Below are 16264 nucleotides of genomic sequence, written 5' to 3'. Positions count from 1 at the left end.
GTATCTAAGTATTAGCAGGGGAAAATCAGGATGACAATTATTTATTAGCTTTGCTGCAGAGCGTGTGTGAACGCACCATAGGAAACAAGCTGCAGAACTAGCGGTGGGGTAGTAGAGCCGAAAAGCAGCTCGAGAGAGCAGCCCACCGAGGGCTGGCCCCCTACGGCCACAGCTGGGCTCACCAGTCACGTGTGGCCAGGACTTGGGAGGCCCAGGCCTCTCTGCTTTCTCAAACAGGCAAAGCAAACTCAGAGGAAAAGAAAAAGCTTGGTGACTTGCTTTTGCTGGGTTTACATAACGGTCTGTTCATGAAGTTCTGAAAGAAGAGCCACAAGAAACAAAAAGGAAAGAAAATGTGCTCATCTACTTTCAAACTCTACAGCATGAATTCCAAGAAACTCTATATGCTTTTCCCTCTCTCTTGCAAATATAATTGACCCTTTTTGTGAAGCAGTATTGGGAACAGGGACCTAATACTGGCCCAGATGGCAGCCCACTGTGGGCTCTGGGTGTTGATGGAGGTTTGACCACTGGTACATTTGAATCTTCCATAGATGAGCTCTGTGAAACCAGCCTTCTTTAAGATTATGTATTCATGCAGAGGAAGGATCCTAGACCCTGAATCTGAGAGCAAAAATGAGGAGTCAGGTAGGGAGAGGAGGCCCACAGTGTCACAGTTTATAGTTTGAAAACTTCTGGAAGGATTAAACACAATATAAATTCCATTAATTAGGATGCCAGATGCTGGGTGGACAAGGAGATCAACTGACATGGTTGGTTTTTTAAAAATTGATTTTATTGAGGCATAACCAACATATAACATCAGTTTCCGGTGTACAACATCATGATCCATATACACTGCAAAATGATTGTAGGTCTAGTTAACATCAGTCATCAGTTACAATTTTTTTTCTTGTGCTGAGAGCTTTAAGATCTACTCTCTTAGCAACTTTCAGATATGCAGTACAGTATTAACTAGTCATCATGCTGTACTTTATATCCCCATGACTTATTTTATTACCAGAACTTTGTACCTTTTGACCCTCTTCACCCATATCTCCCACTTCCCCCCACCTCTAGCAAACGCCAATCCGTTTGTTATCTAAAGCTTGGTTTCTTGTTTTGTGGGGTTTTTGGGCAGATTTATCTGAGAGAGACAGCAAACAAGCATCAGTGGGAGAGGTGGAGAGGGGCAGGAGAGGGAGACAGAATCCTCAAGCAGACTCCCCACTGAGTGCAGAGCCTGATGCAGGGCTTGATCCCAGGAACCGGAGCCAAAATCAAGAGTCGTCCGTAAGTGACTGAGCCACCCAAGCACCTCTTGGTTTTTTTAGATTCCACACGTAAGGTCATACCATATTTGTTTCTCTGACTTAACTGAGCACAACGCTCTGGAGGTCCATCCAGGATGGGCAGGGCTGCGTAGGGAGAAACAGGAAGGGGGCTACATAACTAGGTTCACAGAAATCCCAGACGTGGAGAAATGCTGAGGCATACAAAACCATGAGTATTGTTGTTGGGAGTGAGTTAAGATGGCAGAGGAGTAGGGGACCCTAAGTTCATCTGGTCCCTGGAATTCAGCTAGGTAATTACCAAATCATTCTGAACACCTGCAAAAACCAACTGGAGATCTGAGAAAAGAAATGCAATTCTACAACTAGACAAGCAACCGCTTTTCGGAAGGCAGGAGGTACTGAGCCGTGAACCTGGGGCAATATATCAGGGATAGGCAGAGGGGAGGAAGCCTACTTAAGGAGACTACTGCGAACTATCACAAGCAGTGGAGCACAAAACCAGACCGTGCAGAAGTCTGCTATGGTGGGGGACGTCCCTGGCTTAAAGATGCATGGGTGGCAAAGCAGGGTAGAATCCCAGGTGGGACAGTGTGGTCTCAGGATCCCCGGGATCACAAGAACAGGGGTACATGAGTGCAGCAGAGTTCCCAGGCATCAGAGCGGGGAGCTGGCGGCAAACCTTGGTTCTAGGCACTGGCTTTCTGCCTGGTGCCACCATAAACTGAGAACGGCCGCACAGTCGCGTGACCGGTCTCTGGGCAGGGGCCCAGCAAAAAGCAGAAGCGCGGCAACACCCCTCCCGACCCTGAGAGGAACGGTGCTGGTCTGCGCCACACGTGTCTGTCAAGTTTGGAGACTTGAGACTGGGTCACGTGCCTCAGATAAAAATGCTCGGTCACAGGCTGGGTGACCAGAGTGCGGTGGGAAACCGGGGAGACAAGAGGGATCGACTGCTTTTCTCTGAGAGCACACTGAGGAATGGGGGTGCGGGCTCTCAGCTCCAGGGCTAGAGAGCGGGACGCTGCCATATTCACCCCCCACCCGTGCCTGCTGAAAGCCTGCAGGAAGCCAAACAGCAGCACACAGTGCCATCCGGAGCCACTTACACTGAGCGGGGCCGCCGGCGAGGAGGACGCAGTTCCACGCAGGCCAGGACACCCGAGCATCAGCGCAACAGGCCCGTCCCCCAGAACACCAGCAGGAACTTCCGGCTAACACCGGTTTACTGATCCCAGAGACCGCAGGACTTCAGCTGTCAGGGAAAGCAGTATATAGCTTTCGTGGTTTTTTCTTGTTATTCTTTAGTCTTTCCATTTTTTTTTCTTTTAAGCTATTATTTTTTCAATTCTTTATTATTTTTTAGTTTATATATATGTATTATAATATATGTGTCTCTGTGTATGTGTGTGTTGTGTGGGTGTGTGTGTATTTTTGGGGGGATTCCTTTCATTGTATTTTATTTTTGTACATTTATTAGTTTTTCTTTTTTTCCCATTTTGGGATCTACTTTCCTTTAACAAACAGATCAAAATACACCCAGGACCTAGTTTATTGTTTTGCTCTGTTCTACTTCTTGTTTGCTTTTTCTTATTTTGTTTTGTTTGTGTTTTCTTCTGGTTTGTTTTTTTCTGGTGGTGTTATTCTTTTTGTCTTTTCTCTCTTCCTTCTGTTCTTTTCTGGACATAATGACAAGTCAGAGAAACTCACCCTAAAGAACAGGAGGAAATACTCACTGCCAGGGATTTAATCAATATAAATACAAGTAAGACGTCAGAACTAGAATTCAAAACAACAATTATAAAGGTACTAGCGGGGCTTGAAAACAGCACAGAAGACACTAGAGAATCCCTTATGGTAGAAATAAAATAACTAAAATCTAATCAGGCTGAAATTTAAAAAGCCCTTACTGAGATGCAGTCAAAAAGGGAGGCTCTGGGGCACCTGGGTGGCTCAGTGGGTTGAGCCTCTGCCTTTGGCTCAGGTCGTGATCTCAGGATCCTGGGATCGAGCCCCGCATCGGGATCTCTGCTCAGTGGGGAGCCTGCTTCCCTCTCTCTCTGCCTGCCTCTCTGCCTACTTGTGATCTCTCTCTGTGTGTCAAATAAATAAATAAAATCTTTAAAAAAAAAAAAAAAGGAGGGGGGAGGCTCTAACACCAAGGAAATATGGGGCAAAAGAGAGAGTGATACGGAAGAAAAAATGATGGAAAATAAAGTAGGTGAGAAAAAAAGAGAAAAGCAACTACTGGATCATGAAGGGAGACTTCAAGAAATCAGCGATAGCATAAACGTAAAATAGTATCTGGATAATAGGGGTCCCAGGAAATGAAGACTGGGGCAGAAGGTTTATTTGAACAAATTATAGTTGAGGGGCGCCTGGGTGGCTCAGTGGGTTGAGCCGCTGCCTTCGGCTCGGGTCATGGTCTCGGGGTCCTGGGATCGAGTCCCGCATCGGGCTCTCTGCTCAGCAGGGAGCCTGCTTCCTCCTCTCTCTTTCTCTGCCTGTGTCTCTGCCTACCTGTGATCTCTCTCTGTCAAATAAATAAATAAAATCTTTAAAAAAAAAATTATAGTTGAGAACTTCCCTAATCTGGGGAAGGAAACAGGCATTCAAGTCCAGGAGGCACACAGAAACCCCCTCAAAATCAATAAAAATAGGTCAACACCCCAACATATAACAGTGCAAATTTCAGAGATAGAAAGTCCTGAAAACAACTAGGGACAGGAGGTCTATAACTGACAAGGGTAAGAGCATTAGACAGGCAGCAAACCTGTACACAGAGACCTGGCAGGCCAGAAGGGACTGGCAGGATATATTCAGGGTGCTGAGTGGAAAAAATATGCAGCCAAGAAGACTTTGTCCAGCAAGCCTGTCATTCAAAATAGAGTTCCCAGGACACACAATAACTAAAGGAATTCATGAACACTAAATCAGCCCTGTAAGAAATATTAAAGGGGATCCTTTGAGTGAAGAGAGAGCCCAAAAGTAACAAAGACCAGAAAGGAACAGAGAAAATCTACAGGAACAGAGAAAATCTACAGAAACAGCCACTTCGCAGTAATACAATGGAACTAAATTCATATCTTTCAATAATTACTCTGAATGTAAATCAGCTAAATGCTCCAATCAAAACATATAGGGTATCAGATTGGATTAAAAAAAAAAAAAAACAAGACCCAGGGGTACCTGGGTGGCTCAGTTATTTAAACATCTGCCTTTGACTCAGGTCATGATCTCTGGGTCCTGGGATCGAGCCCTGCATTGGGCTCCCTGCTCAGCGGGGAGCCTGCTTCTCCCTCTTGCTCTGGCCCTTCCCCCTCACCCTGCTCTCTCTCTCAAATAAATAAATAAAATCTTAAAAAAATAAGACCCATCAGTCCACAAGAGACTCATTTTAAACCCAAAGACACCTCCAGATTAAAAGTGTGGGGTGAAGAACCATTTACCATGCTAATGGATATCAAAAGAAAGCTGGGGTGGCAATTCTATCTAACAAACCAGATTTTAAATCAAAGACTTAAAAAGAGATGCAGGAGGACACTATATCATAATAAAAAGGTCTATTCAATAAGAAGATCTCAGTTCTGCCCCTAACTTGAGAGTAGCCAAATATATAAACTAATCAATAACAAAATTAAAGAAACACATTGATAATAATACAATAATAGTAAGGGACTTTCACACTCCACTGAGCAATGGAGAGATGATCTAAACAGAAGATCCTTGCTAAACAGCAAGGCAGCAACAGCTTTAAATGACACTGGACCAGATGGACTTTACAGATATATCAGTACATTCCATCCTAAAACAAGAGAATACTCATTCGTCTCGAGTGCACATGGAACATTCTCCAAAATGGATCACATTCTGGGTCACAAATCAGGTCTCAACCAGTACAAAAAGACTAAGATTATACCATGCATATTTTCAGGCCACAAGGTGGCTTTAAGTTCAAGGTGCTTTAAACCTTGAACTCAATCACAAGAGGAAATTTGGAAGGAACACAAATACATGGAGGCTAAAGAGCCTCCTACTAAAGAATGAATGGGTCAACTAGGAAATTAAAGAAGAATTGAAAAAATACATGGAAACAAATGAAGATGAAAATACGATAGTTCCAAACCTCTGGGAAGCAGCACAAGAGGTATTACGAGGGGAAGTATATAGCAATGCAGGCCTTTCTCAAGAAGCAAGAAAAGGCTCAAATGTGTAAGCTAAAGGTGTAAGCTAAACTTACCTCTAAACGAGCTGAAAAAGAACAGCAAATAAAGCCTAAATCCAGCAGAAGAGAAATAATAAAAATTAGATCAGAAATCAATGATAGAGAAACGAAAAAAAATAGATCAACAAAACTAGAAGCTGGTTGTTTGAATTAGCATGATAAATCCCTAGCCAGACTTATCAAAAAGAAAAGAGAAAGGACCCAAATAAATAAAACCACGAATGAGGGGCGCCTGGGTGGCTCAGTCTGTTAAACATCTGCCTTCGGCTCAGATCATGATCCCAGGGTCCTGGATCTTGTGCGACTTGATCCCCTCATCCGGCTCTCTGCTCAGTGGGGAGGCTGCTTCTTCCTCTACCTCTGCCTGCTGCTCTGCCTACTTGTGCTCTCTCCCTCTCTCTCTGGCAAATAAATAAAATAAAATAAAATCTTAAAAAAAAATAAAATCATGAATGAGAGAGAAGAGATGACAATCAACACCTAAGAAATATAAATATAAGACAATATGATGAGCAATTGTATGCCAACAAATTAGGCAATCTGGAAGAAACAGATGCATTCCTAGAAACACATAAACTACCAAAACTGAAACAGAAAACCCGAACACACCCATAACCAGCCAAGGAATTGAAATCTGCAATCAAAAATCTCCTAACAAAGAGTCCAGAGCTGGATGGCCTCCCAGTGGAATTCTACCAAACGTTTAAAGAAAATTAATACTGGGGTGCCGGGGTAGCTCAGTCAGTTAAGCATCTGCCTTCAGCTCAGGTTATGATCCCAGAGGCCTGGGACTGAGCCCTGCATTGGGCTCCCTACTCAGTGGGAAGTCTGCTTCTGCTTCTCCCTCTCACCCTCCACCCCTGTGCTCAAGTGCTCACTCTCTCTCATTCTCTTTCTCTCAAATAAATAAAGTCCTAAAAAAAAAAAAAGAACTAATACCTATTCTTCTGAAACTGTTTCAAAAAATAGAAATGAGGGGCAAGTGAGTGGCTCAATTGGTTAAACGTCTGTCTTCAGCTCAGGTCATGATCTCAGGGTCCTGGGATCAAGCCCCACACTGGGCTCTCTGCTCAGCGGGACATATGCTTCTCCCTCTCCCTGCCACTCCCCCTGCTTGTGCCCTTTCTCTCACTCTCAAATAAATAAAATTTAAAAAAAAAAAGGAAATGGAAGGAAAACTTCCAAACTCGTTCTATGAGGCCAATATAACCTTGATCCCAAAACCAGAGACCCCACCAAAAAGGAGAATTACAGACCAATATCCCTGATAAACATGGATGCAAAAATTCTCACCAAGATCCAAACTAATTGAATACAGCAGTACATTAAAAGGATTAGTCACCATGACCAAGTGGGCTGCAAGGGTGGTTCAACATCTGCAAACCATTCAATGTGACACACTACATTAATAAAATAAAGGACAAGAACCATATGATCCTCTCAATAGAAGCAGAAAAAGCACTTGACAAAGTACAGTGTCCTTTCTTGATCAAAACTCTTCACAGTGTAGGGATAGAGGGTACTCTATCTACATACTCAATATCATCACAGCCATCTATGAAAAACCCAGAGCAAATACCATTCTCTATGGAGAAAACTGAGAGCTTTTCTCCTAAGATCAGGAACATGACAGGGATGTCCATTCTCACCACTGTTGTTCAACATAGTACTGAAAATCCTAGCCTCAGTAAACAGACAAAAAAAAAAAAAAAGAAAGAAATAAGAGGCATCCAAAATTGGCAAAGAAGTCAAACTTACACTTATTGCAGATGTCACGATACTCTATGTTGCAACCCCAAAAGACTCACCCCAAAATTGCTAGAACTGATATAGGAATTCAGCAAATTTGCAGGATATAAAATCAATGCACATAAAATAATGTGCACATCAACGCACATAAAATCAATGCTGCATTTCTCTACACTAACAATGTAGCAGAGCAAAGAGAAATCAAAGAATCGATCCCATTTACAACTGCACCAAAAACCATAAAATGCCTAGGAATAAACCTAACCAAAGAGGTAAAAAATCCGTACTCTAGAAACTATAGAACACTTATGAAAGAAATTGAGAAAGACACAAAGAAGTGGAAAAACATTCCATGCTCATGGATTGGAAGAACAAACATCATTAAAATGTCTCTACTACCCAAAGCAATGTACACATTAAACACAATCCCTATCAAAATACCATCAGCATTTTTCAGAGCTGGAACAAGCAATCCTTAAATCTGTATGGAACCAGAAAGACCCTGAATAGCCAGAGGAATGTTCAGAAAGAAAACCAAAGCCGGAGGCATCACAATTCCGGAGTTCAAGCTCTATTACAAATCTGTAATCATCAAGATCTCACGGTACGGGCACAAAGCAGACACACAGATCGATGGAACAGAACAGAGAACCCAGGAATGGACCCTGAACTCTTTGGTCAACTGATCTTTGACAAAGCAGGGAAGAATGTCCGACGGAAAAAAGACAGCCTCTTCAACAAATGGTGCTGGGAAAATTGGACAGCCACATGCAGAAGAATGAAAGTGGACCATTTCCTTATGCCACACACAAAAATAGACTCAAAATGGATGAAAGACCTAAATGTGAGACAGGAATCCACAAAACCCCTGAGGAGAACACAGGCAGCAACCTCTTCGATCTCAGCCACAGCAACTTCTTGCTTGACATTGTCTCCAAAGGCAAGAGAAACAAAAGCAAAAATGACTACTGGGACTTCATCAAGATAAAAAGATTCTGGGGGCGCTTGGGTGGCTCAGTGCATTAAAGCCTCTGCCTTCGGCTCAGGTCATGATCCCAGGGTCCTGGGATCAGGCCCGGCATCGGGCTCTCTGCTCAGTGGGGAGCCTGCTTCGTCCTCTCTCTCTGCCTGCTTCTCTGCCTACTTGTGATATCCATCTGTCAAATAAATAAATAAAAATCTTTAAAAAAAAGATTCTGCACAGCAAAGGAAACAGTCAACAAAACTAAAAGGCAACCTACAGGATGGTAGAAGATATTGACAAATGCCTTATCAGATAAAGGGCTAGTACCCAAAATCTATAAAGAACATATCAAACTCAACACCCAAAGAATAAAGAATCCCATCAAGAAATGGGCAGGGATGCCTGGGTGGCTCCGTGGGTTAAAGCCTCGGCCTTCGGCTCAGGTCATGATCTCGGGTTCCTGGGATAGAGCCCCGAGTCGGGCTCTCTGCTCGGCAGGGAGCCTGCTTCCCCCCGCCTCTCTCTGCCTGCCTCTCTGCCTACTTGTGATCTCTGTCAAATAAACAAATAAAATCCTTAAAAAAAAAGAAATGGGCAGAAGACATCCAAATGACCAACAGACACATTGTAAAATGCTCAACATCATTTGGCATCAGGGAAATACAAATCAAACCCACAATGAGATACCACCTCACACTAGTCAGAACGGCTAAAATTAACAAGTCAGGAAACGACAGATGTTGGAGAGGATGTGGAGAGAGGGGAACCCTCCTACACTGTTGGTGGGAATGCAAGCTGGTGCAGCCTCTCTGGAAAACAGCATGGAGGCTCCTCACAGTTAAAAATAGAGCTACATTACAATTCAGCAATCGCACTACTGGGTATTTTCCCCAAAAATACAAATGCAGTGATCCGAAGGGGCACCTGCACCCCAATGTTTATAGCAGCAATGTCCATAATAGCCACGATACGAAAAGAGCCCAGATGTCCACTGACGAATGGAGAAAGAAAATGTGGCATACACATACAACAGAGTATGGCTTCAACCAGCAAGAAGAATGAAATCTTGCCATTTCAAGTGACATGGATGAAACTAGAAGGTATTATGCTAATTAAAATAAGTCAATCAGAAAAAGACAAATACCATATGATTTCACTCTTATGTGTAATTTAAAGAGCAAAACAGATGAACATTGGGGAAGGGAAGGAAAAATAAAAATAAGTATAGGAGTACAGAGAGGGAGACAGATCACAAGAGACTCTTAACCACAGAATAAACTGACGGCTGCCGGCAGGGGAGATGGAGTGCGACGGGGTAACTGGGTGAGGGGCAGTAAGGACACTTGATGGAACGAGCACTGGGCGTTGCGTGTAAGTCATGAGTCACTAAACCTACCTCTGAAACTAGCAATACACTGTATGTTAATTAAATTGAATTGAAATTTTAAAAAGATAGGGAAACATCTTTTCCTAATATAGGAAACCTCAGATAGGAAAACATCTCATCCTTAACGAGATGTTCAAAAGGGAACATCTCATTCTCCCACTCCCCCTGCTTGTGTTCCCTCTCTCTCTCTCTCTGTCAAATGAATAAATAAAACCTTTAAAAAAAAAAACATTAAAAGTGGGAGAATAAAAACAAAGCAATAGGCCTAGACCAGAGCTTGGCACATAGTTCACGCTCACTAAGGGTGAGCTGAATGGAGAGAGTGCAGTATGAACTTTCCTAAGATATTTCAGCAACAATGAAAAAGCTTCTCCTCCATTGTGGTTTAAAATCTCAATAGCATATAAATTGGTATGCTGTGTTTTTCTATTAAGACATTAACTATTCAATATACCAAACAAATCCCTCTTTTCTAACTGAAGGTTTGGTTTAAGAATAGGAGGGCCAAGTGTTGGAGACATCAGAAAGTCTTAATTCTCAGAAATACGACTCCCATCGCCGTGGGTCATGCTGTCATCATAATCTCAGATGGACCCTATAATGTCATTTGTGTCCTGGAACCCAAATGGAGATGGGTTATTCTGGTGTCCCTGTGGCCCAGAACACCCAGGGCTAATCTACTGGGTGAGATAATGGTATTGTAGTTAAGTAGGAAAATGTCTTTTTTTTTTTAAAGACCTGCATATAGAGATATTTAGCATCAATGTATATTTATAATTTACTTTGGCTACCTTAGCAAAAAACTCATATTTGAAACAACTATTTCAAAATGCTAACAAATGTCTAACCCGAGTGGTAAGTATATGGTATTACTTATACTATCCCCTTTGCTTTCCCGAGTATTTTCATAATGAAAAGAAAAATACCTTATGTGTTTGGGGTCAGGGACACTCAGTCTAATAGAGGAGACAGAGGTAAAGAAATAATCGGAATCTGGAGTGATACAGGGAAGCATGGGGGTGCTCTGGGCGTACAGAGAAGTCTCATAATCAGGCCAGCTTGCTTGGGAAGGGTGCTTTAGGAATGGTAACTCTTAAGCTAGTTCTTTTACAAATCAATCTTACTAGGGCACCTAGGTGACTCAGTCGGTCAGTTAAGTGTCTGCCTTCAGCTCAGGTCATGATCCTGGGGTCCTGGGATTGAGCCCTACATCGGGTTCCCCTACTTAGTTGGGAGCCTGCTTCTCCCTCTGCCTCTGCCTGCTGCTCCCCCTGCTCATGCTCACTCACTCTCTCTGTCAAATAACTAAAATCTTAAAAAAAAAAATCATTTCTTTTGGGGCACCTGGGTGGCTCAGTTTGTTAAGTGTCAGCCTTTGGCTCAGGTCCTGATCCCAGAGTTCTGGAATTGAGCTCCATGTTGGGCCCCCTGCTCAGTGAGGAGCCTGCTTCTCCCTCTGCCTGCTGCTCCCCCTGTTTGCATGCTCTCTCAGTCAAATAAATAAATAAAATTTTTTCAAAAAGTAAAAATAAAACAAAATCAGTTTTGTTACCAAAGTACTGCATGCCCACTGTTGAGGAGAGTAAGCCAAGCCGTATGCAGGGAGAGACTGGCGCTGCAGGCAGATGGACTCTGTATCAAGTCACAGAAGCAAGAGAAAGAACATGGAAGACTGAGGAGACAGTCGTTCTCGGGCTAAGAGGATGCTGCAAGAGAGAGAGGGCATGTGCGATCAGAGAGGGATCAGTCAGGGTCCGAACTTCACCCTGAACACGACAGAGAGCTGCCGAAGGACTTTTAAGTAGGGGACAGATGTGCTCACATCTGTGCTCTCAGAAAGTTCATCAGGGGCACCTGGGTGGCCCCGTCGGCTAAGCGGCTGCCTCTTCATTTCAGCTCAGGTCACGATTTCATGGGCTGCGGGATCCAGCCCTGTTGTCAGGCTCCATGGTCAGTGGGGAGGTCAGCTCCAGATTCTCTCCGTCTGCCCCTCCCTCCCACCTGCACACCTGCACACGCTCTCCAAAATAAATAAATCTTTATTAAAAAAAAAAAAGGTAGTTTACTCTTCCAGCAGTGAGGAAGAAAAGCAACAACAGGAGCCAGGAAACCCCAGTGACATGAGGGGAAAAGACACCTTTATGCAATGTCCCCAGAGGCAGGGGGTCAATCATCCTGTCAATCATCAGCCAGGAGAAGGCACAAAAGGTGGCTTTCTGTGAGGCACCACGCCACTGGGGGGAGGGGTGTCCTCCATAAATCAGCTGCCAGCCAGCATGGGGTCCTCTGCGGTGTCACTTTTGGAAAATGGCACAGAGGTGCCCGCTGAGTGTGAGGACGACACAAGAGAGCTGCTCCCCAGGCCTGAAGCAGCCCCATGGGGCTGGCTCTGCTGCCGCACGTCTCCCGGCCCGACCCCGCCTCGGTTTGGTTTGCTGCCATGACGTGCCCTGTACGGCTGGACAACACCCATTTGGGGTCACAGCGCTCGGGTCTGGATCTCAGCTGAGTGGGCCTGAGTGCGGTGTCACAACCTGCTCTGTGCCCTGTTTCCCCATCTCTAAGACGTAGTCTGGAGCCACGTGTGGACTGAACAGCACTGAGAACACCCAGCGCTTAGCGGGGCTCCTGGCACCGAGACGGCCAGTGCTCAGCACCTCTCGGCTACTGTCCTTAACCTTCCTCTGAAATCAGTTCTACGAAGTAAAACGAGTTTTGAAGCCAGGCTTGCAGAGCGATGCCGGCCTTCTTACCACTGGAGTCTGAGTCAGAGTCCGAGTCACTGTCGCTGTCATCAGAGTACTTCTTGTGTTTTCTTTTAGAGGATTTCTTCTTTCTCTTTTTCTTGGACCTCTCTTTTGAATGATTAGACTTCTTCTTCTTTTCTTCTACATGAAGTACAAATACAAAATTAACTTCTAAGCAAGTATTACGATTATCAATTTTACTGTATCTGAAATACTGAAAAAGAACAGATGACAGGCAACTTGATTTGTAAAAGCAAAGTCTACTGTTGGACTATTTATAAACATTTTTTTCAACTTCTCAATACAGCGGCTCTGTAGTAGTTTAAAAAGTACCTTCTGAAGTAGAAGCTGAACTGGTGCTTTTCTTCGGCTCATCGTCCTCCACTGGTGTGTGTTCATCAGAGCTGAATTTGAAGAAGACGGTTGTAAGAATCAGAAAACTGATAAACCGTGAATCACGGAGTATAAAAATACAGAATCAAAAAATTTCAGTAATGACCCCGGTTGTCCAAGAACATTAAAAGCAAACACTGGAATAACTTTGTAAAGGTACAGTTCAAGAGTGTACCACCTTCAAAATAACATAATAATCATTTACATTTGCATGCTTTAGCATTTACAAAACACTATTCAAACTGAAAGCAACATGTAAGATTTATATTTTCTTTTAAGACTTAGTTTATTGGGGCACCTGGGTGGCTCAGTGGGTTAAGCCTCTACTTTCAGCTCAGGTCATAATCTCAGGGTCTTGGGATCAAGTCCCCTGTCAGGCTCTCTGCTCAGCAGGGAGCCTGTGCCCCCCCCAACCCCGTGCCTGCCTCTCTGCCTACTTTTGATCTCTGTCTGTCAAATAAATAAATAAATCTTTTTAAAAAAGACTTAGTTTATTATTTGAGACACAGAGAGAAGGGGGGAAGGGGCAGAGAGAGAGAGAGAGAATCCCAAGCAGATTTTCTGCCTAATGCAGAGCACAATGCAGGGCTCGATCCTAAACCCCGAGATCATGACCTGAGTCAAAATCAAGAGTCGGACACTTAACCAACTGAGCTACCCAGGAGCCCTGTAAGATTGATATTTTCAATGCTGCCTACAAGATACTCACTTCAGACCTAATGGCATGCACACTGAAAGTGAAGGGATGGAAAAAGATTTACTGTGGAAATGGAGGTGGAAAGAAAGCTGAGGTAACAATACTTATATCAGACAAAATAGACTTTATTTTAAAAAATTTTTAAAAATTTTGAGTAATCTATATGCCCAACATAGGGCCTGAACTCATCACCTCAAGATCAAGAGTTGCACATCCTACCAACTGAGCCAGCAGGGGCCCCAGACAAAATAGACTTTAAAACAACAACTAACAGGGGTGCCTATTTTCCATTTTTTTGGTTTAAAAAAATATTTTTATTGTTACATTCCAAAGAGGACATAAGAACAAAAAGCCAGTTATCCAATAACTGCTATACCTTTCAGAAGGAGGCACCCAGAAAGGAACTCCAGTCTTAGTTCAAAGCTGTACACAACAGAACTCAAACACCTGCCTCTCCACCTACTGGAAATGTTGACAAATATGTGTATGTCACCAATCCAGAGACACCTGGGGTTAAAAGAAAATTCCTTTATTACAAGCGTCCAAGTCTTAGGATTCATCCTTAAAGATACTAGAAGAAGATGAGAAAGACCACACACACCAGACCATGTTTAGTCATTAGAGTAAACTAGCGAAGTGCTAGTTTGTTCAGGATGCATTGCATCAGACACCACAGTACACAAGGAAAATCTGCCTTTTATGAATAAATGAATTCAATAAGAACTCACACAACAGGAATCCAGTGCATTTACACAGTAATAATGAAGTGGCAGAATGAGAAATTAAGAAAACAATTCCATTTATAATTGCACTAAAAATAATAAAATACCTAGGAATAAACTTTTTTAAAATTTTTATTTATACGACAGACAGAGATCACAAGTAGGCAGAGAGGCAGGCAGAGAGAGGAAGGGAAGCAGGCTCCGTGCTGAGCAGAGCGCCCGATATGGGGCTCAATCCCAGAACCCTGGGATCATGACCTGAGCCAAAGGCAGAGGCTTTAACTGAGCCACCCAGGTGCCCCTCCTAGGAATAAACTTAAGTAAGGAGGTGAAAGACCTGAACTCTGAAAACTATAAAACATTGATGAAGAAACTGAATATGACACAAACAAATGGAAAGGCAGCCCATGCTCATGGATTGGAAGAACAAATACTGTTAAAAAGAGCATTCAACCTAAAGCAATCTATAGATTTAATGCAACCCCTAGCAAAATACCAACAGCATTTCTCACAGAACTGGAACAGATAATCCTAAAATTTGTAGGGAACCACAAAAGAATTCCAACCAGCCAAAGGAATCTTGAAAAAGAACAAAGCTGGAGGTATCACAGTCCCAGATTTCAAGATCTACTACAAAGCTATAGTAACCAAAATAGTATGGTAGTGGCATAAAAACAGACACATGGATCAGGTGAATAGAGTAGAGAGTCCAGACATAAACCCACACTTTTATGGTCAATTAATCTATGACAAAGTAGGCAAGAATATACAATGGAGAAATGACAATCACCTCAACAAATGCTGTTGGGAAAACTGATTGGCTACATGCAAAACAATGAAACTAGACCACTTTCTTACATCATCCACAAAAATAAACTCAAAATAGATAAAGGACTTAAATGTGAGACCTGACACCATAAAAATCCTAGAAGATAACACAGGCAGTAGCCTCTCTGACACTGGCAAATGATCTGATAACGGGTTAATATTCCAAAATATATAAAGAACTCACAGAACTTGGGGTGCCCGGTTGGCTAAGTCAGTAGAGCATGTGACCTTTCATCTAGGGGTTCTAAGTTCAAGTCCCACACTGGGTATAGAGATTACTTAAAAATAAAATCTTAAAAAAAAAAAGAACTCAAGCAATTCAACACCAAAAAAATGAGTATCCAATTAAAAAATGGGCAGAGGACCTGAATAGATATTTTTCCAAAGAAGACATCCAGATGGTTAACAGACACATGAAAAAATGTCCACATCACTCATCATCAGGAAGTGCAAATTAAAACCACAATGAGGTATCACTTTATACCTGTCAGATGGCTAGAATAAAAACACAAGAAATAACAACTTCAGGTGAGGATGTGGAGAAAAAAGAACCCTAATGCTCTGTTGGTGGGAATGCAAACTGGTACAGCCACTATGGAAAAGAGTATGGAGGTTCATAAAACAATTAAAAATAGAGGAGCACCTCGGTGGCTGAGTCAGTTTGGTGTCTGACTCCTGGTCTCAGGTCAGGTCTTGATCTCAGGGTCATGAGTGCACTGAGTGGAGCCTACTTAAAAGAAAAAAATTTAAAATAGAATTACCAAATGACCCAGTAATTCCACCATTTTTATCCAGAGAAAACAAAAACACTAACTAGAAAACATATGTGCACCCCTGTGTTTATTGCAGCATTATTTCCAATAGCCAAGCTATGGAAACAGCCCAAGTGTCCAATGACAAATGGATAAAGATGTCGTGCATGTAATAATGTGTATATACACACACACATACATATACGTACACATACACTATGGAGTATTACTCAAACATAAAAGAGAATGAAATCTTGCCATTTGCAACATGGACAGACCTAGAGGGTATAATGCTAAGTGAAATAAGTCAGAGAGAAACAAATACCATATGATTCCACTCATATGTGCAGTTTAAGAAATTAAACAGAGTGAACAAAGAAAAAAAGAGGCAGACAAAAAACCAGACTCCTAAATACAGAGAGCAGGGGCTCCTCCTCAGTTAGTGCAGCATGCAACTCTGGACCTTGGGGCTTTAAGTCTGGGCCCCACACTGGATGTTGAGATTACT

Source organism: Mustela nigripes, chromosome X, assembly GCF_022355385.1.
Source record: "Mustela nigripes isolate SB6536 chromosome X, MUSNIG.SB6536, whole genome shotgun sequence".
In the NCBI taxonomy this organism is placed as follows: Eukaryota; Metazoa; Chordata; class Mammalia; order Carnivora; family Mustelidae; genus Mustela; species Mustela nigripes.
The sequence above is the reverse complement of the archived record's forward strand: the minus strand, read 5'-3'. Positions refer to the sequence as shown.